The sequence below is a fragment of the Episyrphus balteatus genome, chromosome 3, assembly GCF_945859705.1.
Source record: "Episyrphus balteatus chromosome 3, idEpiBalt1.1, whole genome shotgun sequence".
Classification (NCBI taxonomy): Eukaryota; Metazoa; Arthropoda; class Insecta; order Diptera; family Syrphidae; genus Episyrphus; species Episyrphus balteatus.
The window spans coordinates 66794614-66816872 of record NC_079136.1 but is presented as its reverse complement, the minus strand read 5'-3'; positions in this window follow the sequence as shown (position 1 = coordinate 66816872).

The window sequence follows — 22259 nt, the reverse complement described above, 5'->3', positions numbered from 1 at the left end:
GGTTAGAAAGTCTTCAGATTCACCTCTGACTGGCCGAATTATGCCCGACTATGATCATATGAATTCGGAAAAAGAATTTTTCTGGAAGAAATCTTCCAATATTGTCCGATATTTTTTTTTTTTTTTAATTTTCTATAAACTATGGAAACGCCCAAAATCATCTTTCAATAGTAAGAAGAAATAAATTGGCAGCCAATCTGTGAAATCTTCTGCAAATTTTTACAAAAAATTGGTAACCAATCTTCTAACAATTTCTTATCTAAAAATTAGCCGACTTCTTGCAATGAACTCGTCTAAATACACATATTTTTCTTATTTTCAAATAATTGGAATGGTAGTCAACTTTTTACTCAAAATTGAGAGAAAATGTAAAAAATAGTTGTAAACAGCGAAAATAAATGCAGAAGTAGATAAGAAGTTGCTTTAGCCACCGTAAATGTCAAAATAGGGAAGAAAAAGTACTACAAAAAAGAGGGTCGAAAAGGATAAGACGCATGTAGTGCATTGAGCAGATCGACAGGCAATGTTTGTGGGATGCAAGTTGTAAATTGGGATGATCGTTAACAAACATACAAAGCTAAACCTCCATACAACCTTTATTAATAACCTTGAGAAGATGCGAACGAAATCTGACCAGGGAACGAATGACAATGTCTCTATCTCGATGGTTTCTTTTCCACAATGTAATGATTTCACAAATATTTCACTTCTAAAATAAAGTTTTATATTCTCAATCATCTGTCAAGAAAATTGTCTTCCAATGAATCTACCAATTTTGTTTGCTCTCTTAAATCTTCAAACCTTGTAAACAGGCAATTTTTCATTGTAAGACAAAAACTGTCAGCAATTGTCAGCAGATTTTCTACCAATGATTTATTAATTTTTGAATAAATCATCTAACCGTATAAACAGACAATTTTCACTTGGTAGAAAATTGACAATTGGCAGCTCATCAGTTGCTATTGGAAGTTTTTTGACAGTTCGGCCAATTTACAAGCGGTAAATAACTTTGGAGTAAAGTTCAGTTGGGTATAAGTGCAATACGAACAACCCTAAAGATATTTCAAATTTATGCTATTATAAACTAAAACTAGAGAAAACTTGATAAAATTATTAAATATATTTTAAGGCTTAAAATTACTATTAAAAATTTACTTGCCTTTTCCCTATACAATACCAATACCTAAAAATAACTTATTACAAGGCTAAATTTATAAAAGTCCACTTCAATCCTTAGTCCCTAATGCCTGATCTCAAAAGTCCAAATTTAAAATTCAAGTTTCCTTAATTCAAATCCATAAACAGATGCAGTTTTTTTTTAATTAAAAAATACCACATAATACAGTTATCCATATGCATGTTATAGTTTCCTCAATCCTAATCCTAATGAGACGACTTAAAAAAAATATAATAATTAAACAAGCTTCTTTATCTAGAAAGTCGAAATATCCAAAAATATCAAGGAATTCATCTCAAACTAATAAAAAAGCTATAAAAACTTAACAAAAACATAACATAATTAAAATCAGAAAAATTAAATATTAAAATATTTTTAATTTATTTTCCATAATAATAATAAAAAAAAAAATGTTTGCTTTTAAAAATATCAGCAGCTCTAGAAACTACAATAATAATAATAACTAAACCATATATCTCTCTTTCCACTACCAACCATACGGTGCTACCAGTGCCACCATTTGAGCCACCTATGGTTTTGGATTCCAGTTTTGCTAGAATTTAATTGTATCATTACGTTCGTTTTTACTGGAGCTATACCTTCCCACAACCTACATTATAAATGTAGCTTAGGTATAATTTTTTAATGTTCGTTTTTTTTTTTTTTTTCTTCAGAGTACCTAACCAATTTTTAATTTATTCAAATTAATTTATATTGGTTTAGTCTTTAATTTATTTATTCTTATTATTCTGATTTGAATGTTTGTTTTTATTAAAAGATTGAGAGTGGTTGTCTATAATAATATTAATGAAGGTATTTTAACATGATTTTTGATGTTTAATAAAATTTATTTGTAGACAGACAGTTGTAGTTGAGCGAATTAAAATTGTTATTCTATCTGTCGAGTTTAAGTCAATCAAGTTCAATCAAAAATTAAATGTATAGGGAAAGAGAAATAAAATTCAAAGGGTTTGTATAAAGTTTTTTTTATTGATTTTTTTAAGTTTTAGAAGCTATTTCTTCGATAAAGTTTCCTTAAAGATTGCATTTTGTATTATGATATCTTGATAAAAATTTTAATGCGTAGATATTTAGATACTAATTATAGTAATACATAATAATAAATTTATTGCGCAAAAAACTTATTTTTTATATTTGTAAGAGATTATCTTTATAGAAACTATATAATGTACCTACATATGTATAATATTTAACAAAGGTATTGGTTTTTTTTTTAAGAAAAAGTTAAATGAAAAAAGACTTCTACAAATACTAAACTTATCAATTCTAACTGATAATGATAATAATCTTAATAAATTTTCAATATATGTACACAGTGTACAACTAATCTAATGTTTTATTTTTTTTTTTTTTCTAAAACTAATTAATTTTTTATCTAAAAAAGAAATCTTATCTTCAAAAAAAAAAATAAACTAAGCTGATTGATTTTTTTTTTGTTTTCCTAATCAAAAAGATTTAGATTATAAATGTTATTATTATTTTTGATTGTTGCAATGGCAATTTATAAATGTAAAGTATATCTTATACAAATTTCCCTTAAAATAAATTAAATTAAACGTAATAATGTCTACAATTTTAGTTAAAATCTTTATCTCTATTTTGTTCTTACGAAATAAGGAGTCGAAGTAGAACTTTAAACCATTTATTGGTAGTATCCAAAGTAGATTCTGGATATGAGTTTGGTAAATATATTTATTTTAAACATAATTATTGTGAATCTTCCAGCGTTTGAAATATAAAAATAGAAAAATTGCGTTTTTTTTTAATTTTTCAACGCAGAAGTACCTAATGGTTTTAAAAATACTTATATAAAGCTTTGAATAGATAAAACGTGTTTTTTATAACTCATACCGATAAATTAAATTACTGGATGAAAAAGTATTTGAAAGCACTGAAAATGTTTGTCATCTTTTAACTTTAAAATATTTTGAAAATTGATAACAATTTACTCAGTAAAGTTTCAAATTAAGCTACTCTTTGATTTACGACAGAAAGCAATATCTAAAGCCCGGTACATTCCACTATGTTTTTGCGATAGATCCCGCCAAATTTATCGTAAACGCCAAAAAAAAAAAATTATGAATTGTGGACAACATTTAGATATTGTAATTTTTTTTCCAATACTGAGAAGAACGAATAGGATAGGTATCTACAATTTGCTCATGATGAAATGATCGAAAAGACTCGATATGATTGAGCGACAGAATATCACAATATTGTGTATGTAGGAGATTTTTATATTTTTATGAAGTTTTTATGTAAGAAGAACTCAGAACTTGAATGAACTTGTGTTGAAAGTGGTTTGACATCAAAGGACGAACAGTCATATACGTTTTATATTAGAAAATTTTCCGCTGAACACTGGTCATAACACTGGTCGACAACGAAAATGGAGCTTGAACCAAACCACACTTTTCTGATATCTGAAGTCAAAATTTCACTGGCACGTCAAGTTTTTGAAATATTTAAATATTAACAGGTCAAAAACGCGTTTTTGTGGTACTTTTGGCGTTGAATTTCATCACCCTTAAAGTTTTTTTTTTCGCAAAACTACATATGCAATATTCAAAAGCCATATTTTACCGTCTTAAAAACGTTTATGTTTATTTTCAAAATTATTTTTTTCTAAAAGATATTTGGTATAGAAAGGTATGATATCTCAAAATCTTGGTGGTTAAGGTAGCTTATGGTTTTTGAAGCATATATTTGAAGTAAATTTCAGTTTTCGACTCCTGATTCGGTTGAAAAAATAGCAAAATATTACGGAAAGATAATATTTTTAGATCAAATGTGAAAAAACTTTTCTTTTAAAATTAGTTTTTGGGACTTTATAGCTAAAATTGTGATGAGCAGAGCTCAAAAACTAGACGTGATGGAAAAAATCTGTAAACTGTTTTGAATTCAGCACACTCAAGTTTATTAAAATCACCTTACAGAGTTCTTGCTCTCGACTTTTTTTTATTTTTTTGCCGACCAGTGTTATTCCTAATGGGGTTAAAATCAAGTTTTTCGGGTAGAACCTTATACACAGCTCGGCTTCTGACAATAAGCCTTAAAGGTAATTTAAGTTTTGGTCGAATCGTGTGGGTTTCTTACTGTTGTGAACGCAAATCCTTTCTGTGTTTCTAAAATGTTAGTTTCTAAAATTTAAAAGATTTAGATATCAAATAACGGACTTCTGATAAGTTTGGGAAAGCCTTTTCAATTTATTCCAATTATTCATTATTATAAGATCGATTTTTGTAAAGGTTTTGAAGCTTAGAAACATAATTTACATTTCTCTGTAAAATAATGGTTTTGGTTCATTGTCAATAAGTTTCCCGGGATATAACTTGGTTTCAAGTCGAACATTTGAAAGTTGTATTAGTGGCTGCCTGTCTTAACTAGCGGTATATTTCTTCTTTAGGCCTGGTACGCTGCTCGCGCTAAATTTTAGCTGAGATAAAATTCCCATACAAGTTATCGATAATTTGTATGGGATCCATTTTAGCTCAGATAAAATTTTTCGATAATTTGTATGGGAGCTAAAATTTAGCGCGAGCTGCGTACCAGGCTTTAAGTAATACCCACAAAAATAAGTTTTTGTATCATATTTTTCTTATTCCGACGGAAGCACATACATACTTTAGTTTTTTATTTTAAGAAGCTCCCCCAATTTCAGTTCCTAAATTAATAATATTTTTAGGAACTGAAATTCGAGGTCAATTGAGAAGAGGATCTGTCAAATATTCAATTTTCAATTTATCCATGTTTCTGCAGACTTTAACTAATAGCTACGCTATTCACGATTAAAAAAACTCTGCCATCATAATTTTCTAGTGAAATTTTTATTCCGTGGTCCTTATAATTAATAGGTAACTAAGAATCTAGATTTCCTATGCATTTAACTCCGAGCACATGTAGTTCCTTGTTTAATTTATAAATATTATTTTGTTGCGTAGGTAAGTTAGAAGAACTAAAATTAGCTATAACTTTCCGAAGACTTTTTTGAGCAGGAAATCGAAATAAGCAAATATCGATTAGGTCAAAAACAATAAGTAATGCAGGTGCAAAAAGTAAAAAGAAAAGCGAGTTAAAAAAATTAAAGATATTTCAGAAAAACCTCGAAAGAAAGTTATGATATTCCAAACCACCATCAACTATATCATTATTTCAATTTTCAACTTTTACAAGATAGTTGTTTAAGGTCCCAAAGTATCGCACTCAAAATAGTCAAATATAATTCAATATCCTTACTCATTGGTTAAATTTATCATTTTTTATCATAATTTATCGGTTGTCATTATAATCCACTCGATATAATATTTAATCACATAAAAAAAAACTATCAACACAACAAGTTATAATTTAGGTTAGAAAAAAAAAAAAGATTGTACAACAAACAAACAAATAACATCCTTTGCGTGGTCATAAATTAAACAAACAACCCGCATTGTAGGTATAGTATAAATATTTGTAGTAGGTATATCTTTCACCAAGCGCACCTTATCCACAACTAGCAAATCGAAATCGAAAATCAATCCAACAATCATCAACACCACACGATCCTGTCGATCAATTTTTTTTTTTTATAGATAGATTTTTGACAGGTAGTCGTGGTAATAATGTTCAAGTTATGACACTGTTTCCTTATCAATTTTTAATTTTTTTTTGTATAGATAAAAAAAAACCCAAAAATAAATAATAATCACTCGGCAAGTTAGTGTATAAGGGAAATAAGAAGTTTAAAATTTTTTTTTTAAATTAACAAACAACATGGAAGAAAAAAAAAAACCGATAACGGCACATCATCGTCGCAGTGATAAAGCAAAAATAACACACTTCACGGTGATATGTTTTAGGTGAGACAGAAAAAGATAAAGAAGGTACAATATTTATTGCATGGATTGATCCATCCATAAGGTAAGGTACAAACACTACGGCGAATTACTAGATTTTTAAGGCGAATTGGAAAAAACTTGATAAACACACTCTTTTTTTCGTTTCATCGACGGCAATAGCCGGTGTAAATTATGATCCATATAAACTGTGCACAGTGATAAATTGAGAGAGATTCAAAATTTAGGCTTACATAATTTCTGTTTTGGTTATGATAAACAATCAAATCAGATCGATTTTTGTATTAATTTTAAGTCGATTATCGATATCATCTATCATCACCATCGTCGGTGATGTGTTGATAATGATTATTATAAATCCGTCTCCACGCGACTAGATTTCATCGAATCTTCTTTTTGAAATTTTCGATAACTAAGCTTTAAGATGGGTCAATATCATAGGTATCGGATTAAAATGTTGACAGGAAAAAAAAGCGCGCGCGAGATTAACCGCAATTAAAACGCCGAAAAATCTAAACCGTTTTGAAAATCCGTGTGCTCGGGAGATCTTATTGTCAAAAAAATCAGTGGAAAAAGATTACACACAACAAACGACGTTGCACACTCAAACACGTCAACGGTCGCAGACCAACTGAAGAACACGTATAGGAGGAACATTGGAAAACCGCACGGTTGCGGGAATGACACAACGATGACGGACGGATAACAAAAACAACAACAACAACACTTACATACACAAACAGACACACTACCAGCAAAAAAAAAAAACAAACAGGGAAAACGAGAATAGCAAGCTGCTTTCCACCGCCAGGCTAGGTAGCAGCAGCCGGTCGGGGCTTTGGCCAATCCCACTGGGAATTGATATGGTGGCAATGGTGGTGGTATAGCGAACAGGCCTCTGCCCTGTTTTAGGTTGGCACAGCCATGCGCTTGAAGGGGTTGGAATGAGTAGTTGTGTGTTATCTCTCGCATGAAACAATGGGCGTTATCGATAACAGTCTTTCTCTTTTCGATACATTGATGATGAAAGAGATAGCTGTTGGTAGAAATTTGAGCTTGGCAATGCCATGTTCTGTCGGTGGATATAGTTAAGTCATTTATCTCTCTCTCTCTGTCTTGGGGTTGCATATTCTCGCTCTTTATTGTATGAGCGCCCATTTGTATCTCGAATTCGATATTTTCGATATTAATAAAAAAAAAAAAAAAAAAAACAAGAGTGAGAGAAAGAGGTTTGATTGCTGTTTCTGTTGCTGCTTCTCACTCCCTCGGGGAGCTTAGATTGTTGTTTGTCATCTGGTCTCGGGAAAATGTTGGAAAAACAAAAATAAGGTTTTGTGTTTTTTGCGTAAAATCAGATTGTTTTTTTTTTTTTTTTTTTTTTTTTGCATTTTCTGTTGGAATTTTCTTGTTCGGTAGTTCTTGGTTGCATTTTTAAAACTCTGGCGGCAGAAGTGGGTACTCTTTGGGTAGGGTTGAGTTGAGATTGAGAGAGAGAAGTTGAGATGGTCGTGGCGAAGCTTGGTTGTTGTTGGGTTTGATTTTGACGTAGGTGCTTTTGGTTGATCGCATAGAGTGCATTCAGAGGGGATACGCGTTTTTTTTTATTGTGTTGTTTTTGTTTTTGTTGTTATTATTACCGCCCCCCTTTTTGTCTAGGAATATAAAGAGAAAAATGCTCATTTGGAGTAGGTACGAGATTTTTTCTGTTTTTTTTTTTTTTTTTTTTTTTTTTTATTTGTGGTGGACAACCCGCTGCTGCTGGTGGCTCGGAAGGACTCCATTAGGAGCGAGTACGAGTTGTGTCGTGTGTGTGTGGTAGTGTTGTTGTTATTCTACGTCAGAATGGATGATTTCTGTGCTCCCCGTTTTCCGCTTCCTTTGGTTTTTTTTTATTATTATTTTTTTTTTTTGTTTTTTTGTTATGGGGGTTTTGCGAAATTCTTGGAAAATTGGATGTCAGTTGTTTGTGCATACACTGGGGGTGGACATATGAAGTACACACAGCATCTTGAAGTTTTATTTTTTTTTTTAGTTCGGTAGGTATACCTACATGTGAATAGGTGTATTGTATCAAACTATGTATGGAATAATGTAGAATTATTTTATTCTGTCAGATTTGTCCGGACTGATAAGAGGGGATATGTGAAAGAGTTGGGTGAACATCATTTTTCCAAATGCCATATTTGTCAATGGAGAATCGATGTTTTTGGTGGAGATGTATACCTGATTATTGTATAAAAATTGTACCTACAACATTTTCAGAGATGTTTTTGTTTTTTTCAACCCAACTTCAACTCACGTGTGGAATATGCTTTCCAATCATAATAAAGTTGGGTATAGGTAGGGTATATGCCATAAAGCACGCATCGTGTATTATAACCTACATGAGTTTTTGGACGCATGTCATTTTATCTGATTGTAGTTTTATCAGAAGGATGTTTTTAACTATTTTAACACGCTTCAAAAAATTTTCAAAAAAATAAGCAGACAAACCCGTGTATTTGGCGCGCGGATATGTAGGTATAGGATAGACCTATTCTATATATAGAAATTGAACAAATCTTAAAGTTGTTTTCTAAAATATAGAATCAGTGATTGTTAACCATTTTTATAATAGAATTTTTATAAGATTAGCTGCGACATGAAGGGTCTTATCATGTTTAATATGTGATAAAGTTTCTTTATAAGGTTTAAGTTAGAGGTTTCAGATTATTAGTTAAAGGGTTTTGTGTCCAGCAAAGGAAATAAATTGTTACAGGTGTCCATAACTAGAGGAGAGAGTTTTTTTTATTTTTAAATCAAGTAGGTAGGTAACTTGCTTGCACCATAAAAAAAGATTATAATCTTATCTTGTTTTTATCATGACAACAAGTGACAGCAATATTGCTACTGGCAATAAGTACATGCATGCAGTATAATATGAATCCACGTGGGTACCTAACATACCTACCCATCTAGAGCTAGATTATACCTTAAAGATAAAGACGTTCCTATTTAAGCAATGTGATGAGCTTTGACGATAGTGATGGAAAGGTACCTAGTTAGGCAAGCACTGGATGCACCTATTTCATCTATTAGGAAAAAAATTCGTAGACAGCTTGGTAAATGCTAATCTAAAAGATATGTTAAATATCTTTTTTATAAGCTACAACTACAAATTAAAGAAAGACGCTATTAAGTTCAAGAGTGTATAAGCCATAACCATTTTTTTATTTTATTTTTTCAAAGCGTCCAAAAATGTGTGTCTGGACTGATTTGAAAAAAATAAAATCAAGATAAAAAACTCAGTAACGCTAAAGTTGATAAATAGATTAGTACAAATTTGATTTCATTTCAAATAAGCATGCATTTTATAGGAACTCTTGTTTTATAAAATCAACTTTGCACCATTTACAGATCCCACCATTTCAGCTGTAAGCCTCTTTACTCCTTTTTAATAAAAAAAAAAAAAAAAAAAAATCTGCAAACAAAATTTAACCTAAATTTAACCAGGTCCCAGAGCCCATTAAATTTTTAACTGCACAAAATTTTGTATTCAACTCAATAGTGTCAAAAATTTTACACGGGGCTAAATATTTAAAGCAATTTACACACGGCCTAAATTTTAAAAGTTGTTCATGATCAAGCTTGGATATGGTAAAACTTGGGTCTTGCGATTATTTTGCAATTTATGACTTTTATGACCAAACCAAAATTTGTCGCTTAATTCAAAGTAAAAGTTTCCATTAAAAAAGGCTTTTCGGAAAATGTTTCGTTTAGAAAACTCAGAAAATTACCCTACAAAATAAAGTTTAATAAGTATACAGTTCAATGAGACTTTTGTTTTATTTTTAAGATCACATAATATGTAGGAGTCCAAAATAGATTTTTTACGTTTTTTGTCACTGGCCTACAACACTGTTGAGTTTAGAAGCTTAATTTTTCTATAATTAAACATGGTGCCTACCTAAAAATACAAACATTTATTTGAAATTGCAGAAGTTATCAATATAAAGATTTTCTGACAATATCCAAATTAAAAGAAAAGCCTGGAATGTAGTTCGAGACAAATTTTAGTCGAGCTAAAGCCTCCATATCTACAAGTTATCGATAATTTGTATGGGGTAAATTTTAGATCGGCTAAATTTTTTCTATAATTTGTACGGGAGCTAAAATTTATCTCGGTTTGCGTAGGTAGGTACCTGCTAGGTTAAAAAGGCAAAATTCATAGATGGTTTTTTTTTTTTTTTTGAAAATATGTTCCTTCTCAAGTTTGAACGGAACAGTTTCATAAACTTATTGAAAATATCTAAGTTATACAAAAATAAATAAGTAAAGAATTGATATTGAACTTTTGCACTTATCACTGCAAAATTTCTTAAAAATTGAGGTTTGACTGATTAAAGATTGCTTTTCAAAGAAGAATGTCAACGTGTCAGGGAAATTCAACTACTTATTCACCGGTACTCTACTGTCCCTTGTCAGTAAAATGCATTTATCTCAAAAAAGTACCTATATGCTCTTTTTGATTATAGCACGCCAGCATAGCTCTCTAGCTTCTTTTAGATTTTAATTTTTGTTGGGAATAAAGTTCCAGATCATTTTACCTCTAGGATTTTTGATTTGTGGGCAAAATTTTAGGCGTCGGAAAATGCATGAACAAAAAATTCGAAGAAAAAAAATATACTGGAAATCTTCAAGCGGCTTTGTGAAGACCAAATTTACAGTAGGTATATACAAATAAGGTGTCAAGGATACTTTTAAAAAGATTCCAAATAAAATAAGTGCTAGTTACTCTATACACGCGTGACAGAATTCGTATTCATCGCCTGCTACTAACATTTCTTAGACCCATTTGCTGAATCGAAACTTAAGCATTTAAGTTCTACATAAATCCTTATGTGACAGTTTACGCAGATAAGATAAGTAAAAATAAATAAAAATATTTACCGAATAAAAATAGTCAGCAGTTTAGACTTTTTAGTATCTATAAATAATAAATACTTACATTTGCCATACGGTATTTGTTCTAAAAATATTTTCTTGCACTCCAAATGACATTCGTCATGACCTTCATGACCTTCTTCATCCTAAATTTCATATTTCATTGGAAGACTTCTTGAACCAATATCGAAATTTGTAAATTTGGCAGTGGAACAAACAGCAACAATATTCCAAGTTTTTCCATTGGAGCCTTATTATTTTATTAATATCTACAGTACCTACCGGTAAAAAAAAGTTATTTACTGGTCATTTCAACTAAAACATTTACTTGAAGAAAGTAATCCGTTAATGTAGTAAATCCTAGGTCCTAGCCAAACTTGAATAAAATTTCAGTGAGTTCAAATAAAAATCAAATTAAATGAAGATTTTATTTTGTTTTTAAGAAACAATAACAAGTAGGTACTTAGAAATGAAAGTTTTTTTTTTTAAACTTCATAAAAGTTCGTTGAGACATCTCTATAAATTGGTGAAATTGAAGAATGTTTTTTTTAATATAGCCTGAAGTCGTTATTTATGAGAAATTGCTACACTACACTCAGAGAAAAAAAAATAGTTTTTTTGTAACTATTTCCATAGTAACTTTATAGAAAGCAATGGGCACGTTCAGGAAATATTAGGGACTAGATATTTAGGCAACGTCATTTTCTAAACGGAAATAAAGGTAAATTGACTAAATTTGTGTGGATGTTTCATTATTGTCAAATATCGAAATTTTTACAATCGCATGGGGCAGACACCAAATTTCACTATTCTTTAATAAATAAATAATATTAAATATAACCGATAAAGCACTTTTTACTCGTTTTCAAACAAATAGATTTAATTTTGCTGACGTAATTCATTAATTAAAAATAACCAGCTGTCATGTTGACAAAAAAAACTTTCCTAAATGTTTAGGTAAAATTTTCTTGCCTAACTTTCCAGTCAGCTTTCCAATAAAATTACCTAAATTGGAAGGATTTTTTTTGACAGTTGACCAATCAGAGAGCGAGAAATTACCTAAAAATTTAGGCCCTAACGCTTCTGAACCTGCCCAATGAAATTTTGCGAATAACTATTTTTGAACAGAAAATTGTTACAAAATACACTTAAGAGCAAAAAAACGGAATCAAAAAAGATAATTTTTATTTAAAACAAAAATTGCAATGGATAAAATAATGTTTCTTCAAGTTTTATGGTCTCATTTAAAAGCTTGAATTTTTTACTTTTAATTGTTGGTAAAAACTTCAAATTGCATACGATAGTATCATAGCTATCTGTCAATAAATTGCACTTCATTTTTTTCTAAATGTTAAATTTTCTTGATATTCTCTGCTTCAATTTCAGTTTTTTTTTCCTACCGTTATTATTGACGTTATCTGTCAATAAATTGCACTTAATTTTTTTAAAATGTTAAATTTTCCAGATACTCTCTGTTTCAGTTTCAGTCTTTTTTTGCTTACATGCTTCATTTATGTTGATTGGATCCTTATAAAGTGAACGGGTTTTAAAGTTCCTAGTATTGATTTAAAGCCTTTGTTTCAAGCTTTTTAATGGTGCAATTAACATTCATGTATGTCAATTACATCCTGGCCAATTAACGTTTTAAAAAAACGCAAAAGTTTGATTCCATTTTTTTGCTCCTAAGTGTAGTTAAAAATGACTGTTATAATAGTCACATGCCATATAAATAAAATATTTATAAAAATAAATATTAAAATAGTAAAAATAGTCATTTTTAACTATTTTGTTTATAGTTAGAAATAACGAATATCAATTTAACATTTTTAAATATCAGCCAAAAATGCTCTATAAAATGTGTTTTATGATATTTAAAATGTTAAAACAACATTTTAAATGTCACATATTGGAAATTTTTTTTGATATATTATTATCATTTTTTCATATCACCTATTATAGAAAAAATAATATCATCACTATTTTGTAAAGAATATTCCCTTTCAGTAATGTTTTGAAAAAAAGAAAGAAAAAAGAATTAAAAAAGAAAAGGAAAGAAATAGGTTTCATTATGATAATCTAAAACGTAAAATCTAGTCAACATTGATATTTTAATTGTCAAAGTGAAATTTTCAGTATCCCACCTGCAATTAAAAAATTTCAAAATGATATGATAAAATATCAAAATTGATATTTTAATTGTTGGACGATTTTGTCACTGAAAAATGTTAATTTGATAGCTGTTATTATCAATTTTTTTTTTTGGTGTAGTCACATGCCAAAGTATAATAGTTAAAAGTAACTATTTTGTTGACGCGTGCCAGTGGGAGTTTAACTAGCTTCAAATCATACGTACAATTTTTTTTTTTTTTCAGAGTTGTTCCAAATAAAAGTAAGAAATTATCATTACATTGGTTTACAAGAGTTTGGTTGCCGAAACAAAAATATATTTTTCTGAAGATTTTCGGTGTGCTGAACTCGAATCCGAAGTCAGAAATAACTAATCAGCTCCCGTTTTTGATATATTACCGTTAGAACATGCAATAAAACGTTTTTTTTTTATTGAGTTCTTCGGACCTTTTTCTTTTGTATAAGAAAAATTGTTTGAGCATATTTAGTTAAGGTTTCTATAAGACCTGTTTTACATCTTTCGATACCTGTTTAAATCTTTTCAATATCTTTTGTATTGCCCGAGATATCTTAAAATGAAGTACATAAGTGGGTTTGGCTTCATATATCATAAAGGAGATAATGACGTTATTAAATTTATAAAAATACCAAACAACTGAGGATATCTCGGCCAGTAAAAAAGATATCGGAAAGATTTAAACAGATTTAAAAGGTGGAAAATAGTTCTTATAAAAACCGTTAATAAATATGCTCAAACAATTTTACTTATATAAATGAATAAGGTCCGAAGTTCTGCATTTTCTAACGGGTGCTGATGAATTTTTTTTTTACTTCGGATTCGAGTTCAGCACACCGAAAACCTTCAGAAAAGTATATATTTGTTTCGGCAACAAAAAAAAAGTTTAATTTTGTTAACCAGTGTTATAATTATATTTTATTATTATTTCAAAATTATTAACTAATTTTTCAGTGAAACAAAAATCAATTACGAACAGGGAGACCAAGCTACCAAATTCCGCGAGGAATTATTTTGGCCTATCATCAGCATATTTCGTTTGAAACATTACTTTTTGGACACTGTATAAAAAAACTATACTAAATAAAAAAAAAAAAACAATATTTACCAACTATTTTTTCATTTAATACTCGAATTAACTATTAAAGTAGTCACAATTAACTATTTTTTTTTTACTATTTGAAATAGTTATCCCGATTTTAACTATGAAAATAGTTAAAAAAAAAAATAGTGAAAAATAACTATTTTTTTCTTTTGAGTACTGATTTCAGCTGAATTGTACTTAAAACGTTTTTAATTTGCGGGACCTAATGTAGGTTCAGTTAGATTTCTTTTAACTACCTACCTACACTTTACGGTCCTAATACGTACATTATGTACTTTCCTGCGAGGCATTTATGTATATTTGAATATACATTCACACTTACATTTTTACTTAATTCAAACGCAATAATAACGCGGTATCAATATCAGGGCACATGGAACCAATTTAAAACAAGATTGCTTGTTTTTATTTTTTTTTCCTTCTAATCAGATCAAAATATCTCAACTCCAAAGTCGAAGAGTATCTATAGCTACAGTCTACAAAGGTATCTACTTGATAGCTCCTATACCTATAAAATTATAGCGAAAAAAAAAATCAAAGATTTAAAAGTGTTAGTTTAACGTTAACCAATGCTCACACGTCCATTTTTATTAATTTATGAGAACTCTCTTCTGTGTTTTTATCGGAAATCAGATGTTTTATAAGTGTCATTGATATTGATCTGGAATTTTTCGTATGCGGATATATTATATTGATAGAGAAGTCACCTTTTTTTTTAATATATAACTTGTCTGCTAGGTGAATAGATGGAAGACTCTAGCCTAATTAGTTTAAAACCATCACACATTTATTTGCATTTTGATAATCTATGTATTTATTATTGGAAGTAGTTTAATAAAAATCGTTGATTAAGGTGCTTTTTTAATGTTCTTCTTTGAAGTTAATTTGATTTATTTTTTTTTTTTTCTATCTACTACGAGACTATGGGATAGTCAAAAAGTTTTTTTATGAGTTTTATTTGTTTTTATTGAGATTAGTGATGGGCTTAACATAAACAGGTGTTAGCTGATAAATTAAATCAAAATAAAATTTTTATGTTAGAACACATAAATATTTGCGAAGACTTGAAGATTTTATTTCTTTATGATAATGGGTGGTCGTGGAAAGCAAGAAGATTATATTTCATTCTTATTTTGTATGTTAATTAATTCTGTAAAGAAATTATTTAAAAACTGAAGTTATATCTTTTGTGTATCTACCACCCAACGCGACTGAATTAAATTCAATAATTATCGTGAAAACAGTTAAAGTTTTTTTTTTTTTGGCTAGAAGATTTATTTTTTAGATGTTTTTATCAGGCTAGACCGTTTTTAAAACTACTTTCGGCAAAGTAAATAAACAAATTCGAAGAAAAACTTTATTGAACTTTTTGCAAAAAGTTGAAACTGCGCTTTTTAAAACGAAATTCTAAAATTTGCCTACGTAATTTCGGAATAGTTTAATGGCTCAGGAAGGACTAACATATCCTTGAAGTCAAAGGTATTTCAATTCAAATTTACGTAGTCCCTCACCCCGCGCTTTTCCTCCGTCATTTTCAAAAGGCTTCGACACAAACTGCCAAGTTCCAAGCATTGATCCAGAAGTCTTCTTAGTTTTGAAAGAAGACGTTAGTTTTTTATTTTCACGTCCATTCTTTTGACTAGATTACGTTTTAAAGTGATAAGAAACGTTGAATAAGTTTTTTGAACACATGTCGGATTAATGGTGATGTTCAGCTCTGAGCAAATTTTGTCTAGACTTACATGTTGGTTTTCCCGTCAGCTCGGTCAAGTTTTTTTTACAATAGTTCCGCAAAACTAATTTCTTTTTAGAAATGCTGTCTGATAATGCTACAAGTTGCATTGTTGAAAATATGCAAAACATAGCCGAAAAAAGCATCATGTAGAGAAGCAAGGTTTCAAAAAATCATTTCCACTATGCATTTGTTTTCCATTAAAAAATTTAAAAAAATATTAATTGCAAATACAATAAACATTTCATTACAAAAAAGTTTTATTGCAAGAATAAATACTTTTCATAAAAAAGAATTTTTGTTCCACGTAAAAAGTGTTTTGCATCAAAAAAAAATTCAAAGCAAAATTTCTTACAATTTTGACTATTTGGCCTATATTCCAACTATAATATTAGAGCCAAATAATCGAAAAAAAAACTAAAAATATATGCGAACATTTTGCATTGATTTTTTTTTTATGAAGAATTGCCAAAAAGTTCGCGTAATGGCTGGGAAGGTGAAGGAAATTTAACAATTTTTTTTTTTCTTAAGGTATTTTTCAAACTCATTTTGTGACAGTTTCCGATCACAAAATGGAAATATTAATGGAGAAAGCTTATTTTTTGGTTAAAAAAAAAAAAACAATTTTTGTAGTTTTTTCCAAAAACAAATAGCGGTAGAAAGAAATAAAAAAATTTTACTTTTGTAAATTTCTCACTTTTTCACTTTTTAGGTCATTGTAGTTATAGTCCAGTAATTTTAGGTTTTATCTGCGGAAAAAATTCCTACTGGGATCGATTTTGGTTTAGACCTTCCTTACGGCGTTGTTATGAAGATGTGAAAAATCGACATTGATATCGCGTCCGCGTTTGAAGTTATAGAGGTCAAAAGGTCACGAAAATCAGTTGATTTTACAGAAAAATGCATAAGGCAATATTTGTAGATAATTTTATGACTAACAATTATTCTATATACCCCTATAATTGACCTCCGAGCAACAGGTCGCGAGATATATGCGAAAAACTTTTCAGTGGCCTTTTGACCTATATAACTTCAAACGCGGACGCGATATCCAGTGGCGTATCCAGAAAAAAATTTGGGGGGGGGAGGGCTGAAAAATTTTTCAAAAATTTTTGATAAGGTAAATGTACTACAAATTTGTCTCTTTTTTTATTCATCTTTGATCGAGAGAAAAGCGCTGTGCTGCGGTACTGAAAGTCGTATAGTAGCATTTTACTGCTCCCGACAACTTCGTACTACTGTCTCCTTTCACATTCAAAGTAGCTATTTTTCCAAGTTCTTGTATCCCAAACATTTTACACAAACAGCAAGGTGTTTAGTAATCTTTAAAAAAAAAAACACTTTTTCGTTCGAACTTTTTCATGTGCTGAATTCAAAACTGTTTACAGATTTATTCCTATCACGTCTAGTTTTTGATCTATACTCATCACTTTTTTTCGGTATAAATGCCCATATTTCCGCAATTCGACCGAAAGTGAACTGGCATCACTTTTCAATTTCACGTGAAATTGATCTTCGATCGATTTCGAAAACTTCGAAAATGATTCTTTTATTGGCAACTTTATTGGAAAAAAGCAGAATTTAAAAGAGAAAATAAAAGTCACATTTTGCGAGACATATGAAATATGTAAGTGAAATGCAGAACATGGGCGATATTATTGCAAAAATTTGCGTGAAGAGTCCTGCACTGTTTACTTTTTAAAGTTTGCATTTTACATTTACAAACTTATATGCTATATAAGTTTATAATCAATTAGTCTCACATTTTTTTGCTTTGCGAGTTAAAAAAATTCCAAAAAGTCTTTAATTTTTTTTTTTATTTTCAAGACGTCTCCAAATTTCACTGATCAAATTTACCCGGGTAAAATGGCACACTGTAAACACATACGTGATTTTAAAAGTACAATAGAGTAAAATTACTCCTTTTCCAATTCTTGGAACATGTGGTGCTAAATCCCCCCAGATTGTTCTATGAACTATTCAAAATCCTGTTCAAGGTGGTTGCTCGTCTCCTTAGTGTAGTTTTCGGAACCTCGAATGTTTTGGATGCTTTTTTCCGGATTTTGGACGGAATCAAGGGCTTTCTTCAGTCCAGAACTGGTAGGTATATGTTGGTTTTGGTAGATAAACTAATGAATAGCATTCATAAAATCTTCAAATTCTGTTCGATTCGATTGGGGTGCCATTTTAGGCCACTTTCCCCAACAATATTATCATAATAATCTCATCACCTACCTTGATAAAAAGTAATTTCTTTTGCCTTAAACCACTTTCATCTCGAATCTCGATTGTTGTCTATGTACTTGTACTTGTACAATGTACATACCTCCATGATTGACCAATTTATTTTTGCATTTATTTGAACTGATTAAGCTTATTTACATAATCTCTCCTGTCGGTATAAAAGTTCATCGTTCATGAATAACTTATTTAACTTTATTGTAATAATTAAATCTGCCCAAAATGAGTAGAATTATATTTAACGTGACAACATTTTGTATAATTAGGCCACTCAAAGCTCTGAAACCGGAACCAGACAATGATTGTTAATTTTTTTTTTTGATAAATTCCTCCTAGAAGCCCCCTAATAATTATGGCAACATCAACTACGTGCAATGATGTCAAGCAAAAAAAAAAAATAAAGACCGCTTCCATGTTAAAATCAAGTTTTCGCATTTCAAGCCTATATAAGTAGTTATAGTTGAGCCGTAGGCGTTGAAACTATAGAGTCCATTAACATTAAACTGTTGTCATGGATGAAAGGCGTGGCATAGAAACTTATAAACCACCAATTTTTCAATACAAAAAAAAAAAAAAAAAACAAATAAAACCAAAAAAAATTATAATCAAGATAAAATTCAAAAAGACTGCCATTTTTTTTTAATTTTGCAAATCAATTAAGTGAGCAACTTTGATCATGTATCTCTTCTCTTCTCCATGCGCTTTGGCCAAACCAAAACCAACGCCAAACCAAGCCGAGACAATTTAACTTCAAATTTTCCAGTTGTTCGTCGTTGTCGTCGCATAGTCGTCGTCGTTGGCCACAAGTGGAAATTTGTATCTAGATGAAGTAATTGTACCACAAACGTGATCAGAGCAAAGGCCAAACCAACCACAAAAAAAAAAAATAAAATAAAAACTGAGGCTTCCAATTCTATACTACACAAAAAATTCTTTCTTTTCTTTCAAGCTTTGAGGGGGTTTTATTTGCTCTCTTGCAACACACATTCAACTCTAGCTGAGGGCAGAGCCAATGCTTCCACCATAAAGCACTTTTTAATCAGGCCATTTGCATTCGAGGAAATCGTAAAATTATCCTGGTAGACACGTCGTAACTTTTATAACCATCATGAACACACACACACAATTACAAAAGACATACACTAACTATACACTCAAATAGACAAATGTAAATTGCCTTTAACCTTGACGGCGGAAGCTGAAAGCTAGTCGGTGTTGGAGGTATAAAGAAAGACGAGGCGAAATATATGTACATTCACAAAAAGTCAGAAACACAAAAAAAAAAAAACAACATCCTTTCCTTTCACATTGGGATATAACTTTCACCCTCAGACCGAAATGAATTGCTAACTAAGGGGGGTTGTTAACTGAATGTAGTTGGGATTGTGTACAATGAAAGAAGGTTCCTTTACCTATAGCAGACTGTTGGCAAACAACCCCCAATAGCCCCATTCCGAAGGATGTATAACTATAACTGTACCGTGTCATGAGCTTTATTTTTGCTCATTCCACAGCCCATCAAAAGAGTTAAGGGTATCAGGTGAATTTCAAGAAACAGAAGTTTCAATAGACTGGTCTTGAAATAGGTTAACTTTGACGAGCTAACAACTTGTATGTATATTGTACAATGTAAAATGCCTATTGTACAATATACAGTGTCTATTGTACAATGTATATTGTATAGTTTGCAATGTATATTGTGCAATGTACAATGTATATTGTACAATGTACAATGTATATTGTACAATGTACAATGTATATTGTACAATGTACAATGTATATTGTACAATGTACAATGTATATTGTACAATGTACAATGTATATTGTACAATGTACAATGTATATTGTACAATGTACTTTGTATATTGTACAATGTACTTTGTATATTGTACAATGTACTTTGTATATTGTACAATGTACTTTGTATATTGTACAATGTACAATGTATATTGTACAATGTACAATGTATATTGTACAATGTACAATGTATATTGTACAATGGAGAATGTATATTGTACAATGTACAATGTACAGTTTACAATGTATATTTTGCAATGTACAATGTATATTGTACAATATACAATGTATTTTACAATGTACAATGTACAATGTATTTTGTACAATGTACAATGCATATTGTACAATGTAGAGTGTATACTGTACAATGTATATTGTACAACGTATATTGTACAATGTACCGTGTAGTGTACATACAATTTATAATTTACTATGTACAATGTAGAATGTACAAATTACAATATTAATTTTTGAATATGCTGCTGAAATTCACCTTCAATATCAAAGCAGAAGCTAAAAGTACAATGCGCGCAAAGTGGAAGAATAAGGTTTAACGTCCCTTTGCCTTTACTGAGTTGAGTCCTTGCAAAGCATTATACGTCTACTTTTGCCATTTAGACAATGAACTTTTGGATGGAGGTGGTATAGCTTATACCAATGTAAAATGTAAATGTTATTTAAACGTGTGCGTGTGTAAATCTCGTATAATACCGTAAATTTAACAAGTCGACTATAAGAAGTTCTTTCTATCTTGGATAAGGGGTGAAAAAGCCATCGTCCAATGGAACCGGGTCGCGAAGGTGGAAGCGGTGGGTTGCGTTGGTGGACCAGGCCATGAATACGACTCTACGACGACGAACTCTGGCTGGCATGTCCGACATCAATTCATCGCAATGTAGCTCAGCACCATTTGCATAATTGACCCATTCAGGACTGTGCACGGATGAATTTGAGCTTAATGCCTGAACGAGCTTTCGTCCGAAAATTTGCATTTCCATGCAAAGAAGTCAGTCGGAATCGTATATTGTTTTCTCTTTGCGCGATGTGATATGTGTAACTATATCTTACCTTCCTATGAGTTCGAGTTTAAGTTTCAAGGCTTGATAAAGTGGCCAGTCAGAGTCTCAGTATATACGCTGCCTATTATACTTGGAGACAAGTAACTTGTCAGAGAATTGGGACAAAGTAGGCAAACCATAAACGAAAAACGATTTATGGGACATGAACTATAAGAAATTGTGTAGGCTCACAAAGCGAGCATATTTTTTGGTATTGATTGGCAAACGTTTTAACAATGTAGGTTTATTTGTGATGAACGGCAACTTGGGAGGTTAGGGAATTTTTGACATTTAAAATCATTAGAATTGGATAGTCAATCAGTGCAAGTATGTAAAAACGCAATGTAAATGATGAACTTATCTTTATATTTTTGTTCGTACATCAGAATGGTAGATTTTCCCCCGTAGCCAAAGGTAGTTTTTGAAACTTCCAAAAACCTCTAGCGGGCAGTTAATCGAGTGCGACTGTTCAAACTCATAGCAGTGTTGAACTTAAACCACTAATTTTATTAATTTTCTACAAATTTATGCCTAAAAAAGGTAAGGAACATGGTGCAGTAAACTTATCGGTGGAAATATTACGTTTTCTTCAGTAAGCGGAGTTACTATGGTGTCTTCTGTTTTGGGTTAATCGAAAATCGAATGTAAGCTAAGTTAACAAATTGGAGCAAAAACTCGACCTTGTGGTTCCCTAGCGCCAAGCCACCATTTTTCTTACGTGCTGAAAAACTCTCGTTTCCGTTTCAAAAACAGTCGTTTTTAGAGAGTTTGATCTAATTTTTTAATTGTTCCTATAAGCGAGAGTATTTTGATGTAAATTTGTTGCTAATTTTATTCATCTGTCATTTTTCTAATTTTTTTAAATGATACTTCAACATTAAAAAATAGTAAGCTATTAGCATACAAATATAGGTATGATTCAAAGAAATTGATTTTCTAACTTCAATAATAAACGATACGACTTATTTTATTTTATTATTTAGTTTAATTTTAAAATCCACAAATTTCAATTTCTGTTTTATTCCACTATTCAACGACATCTAACTAATTTGGTAACTTGAGCTTTCGGGTAAACTACCTTCCCAAAGTTAAGGCATAACTGTTAACAGTATTTTTATTTATGAAACAAATGGTTGGCTTAAGTGTTGCTGAAAGACGTTCTTTACACAGAGGAAAAAAGGGCACATTAAAATAAGTTGATGCCCACCTAAAATCCCTTCTTAA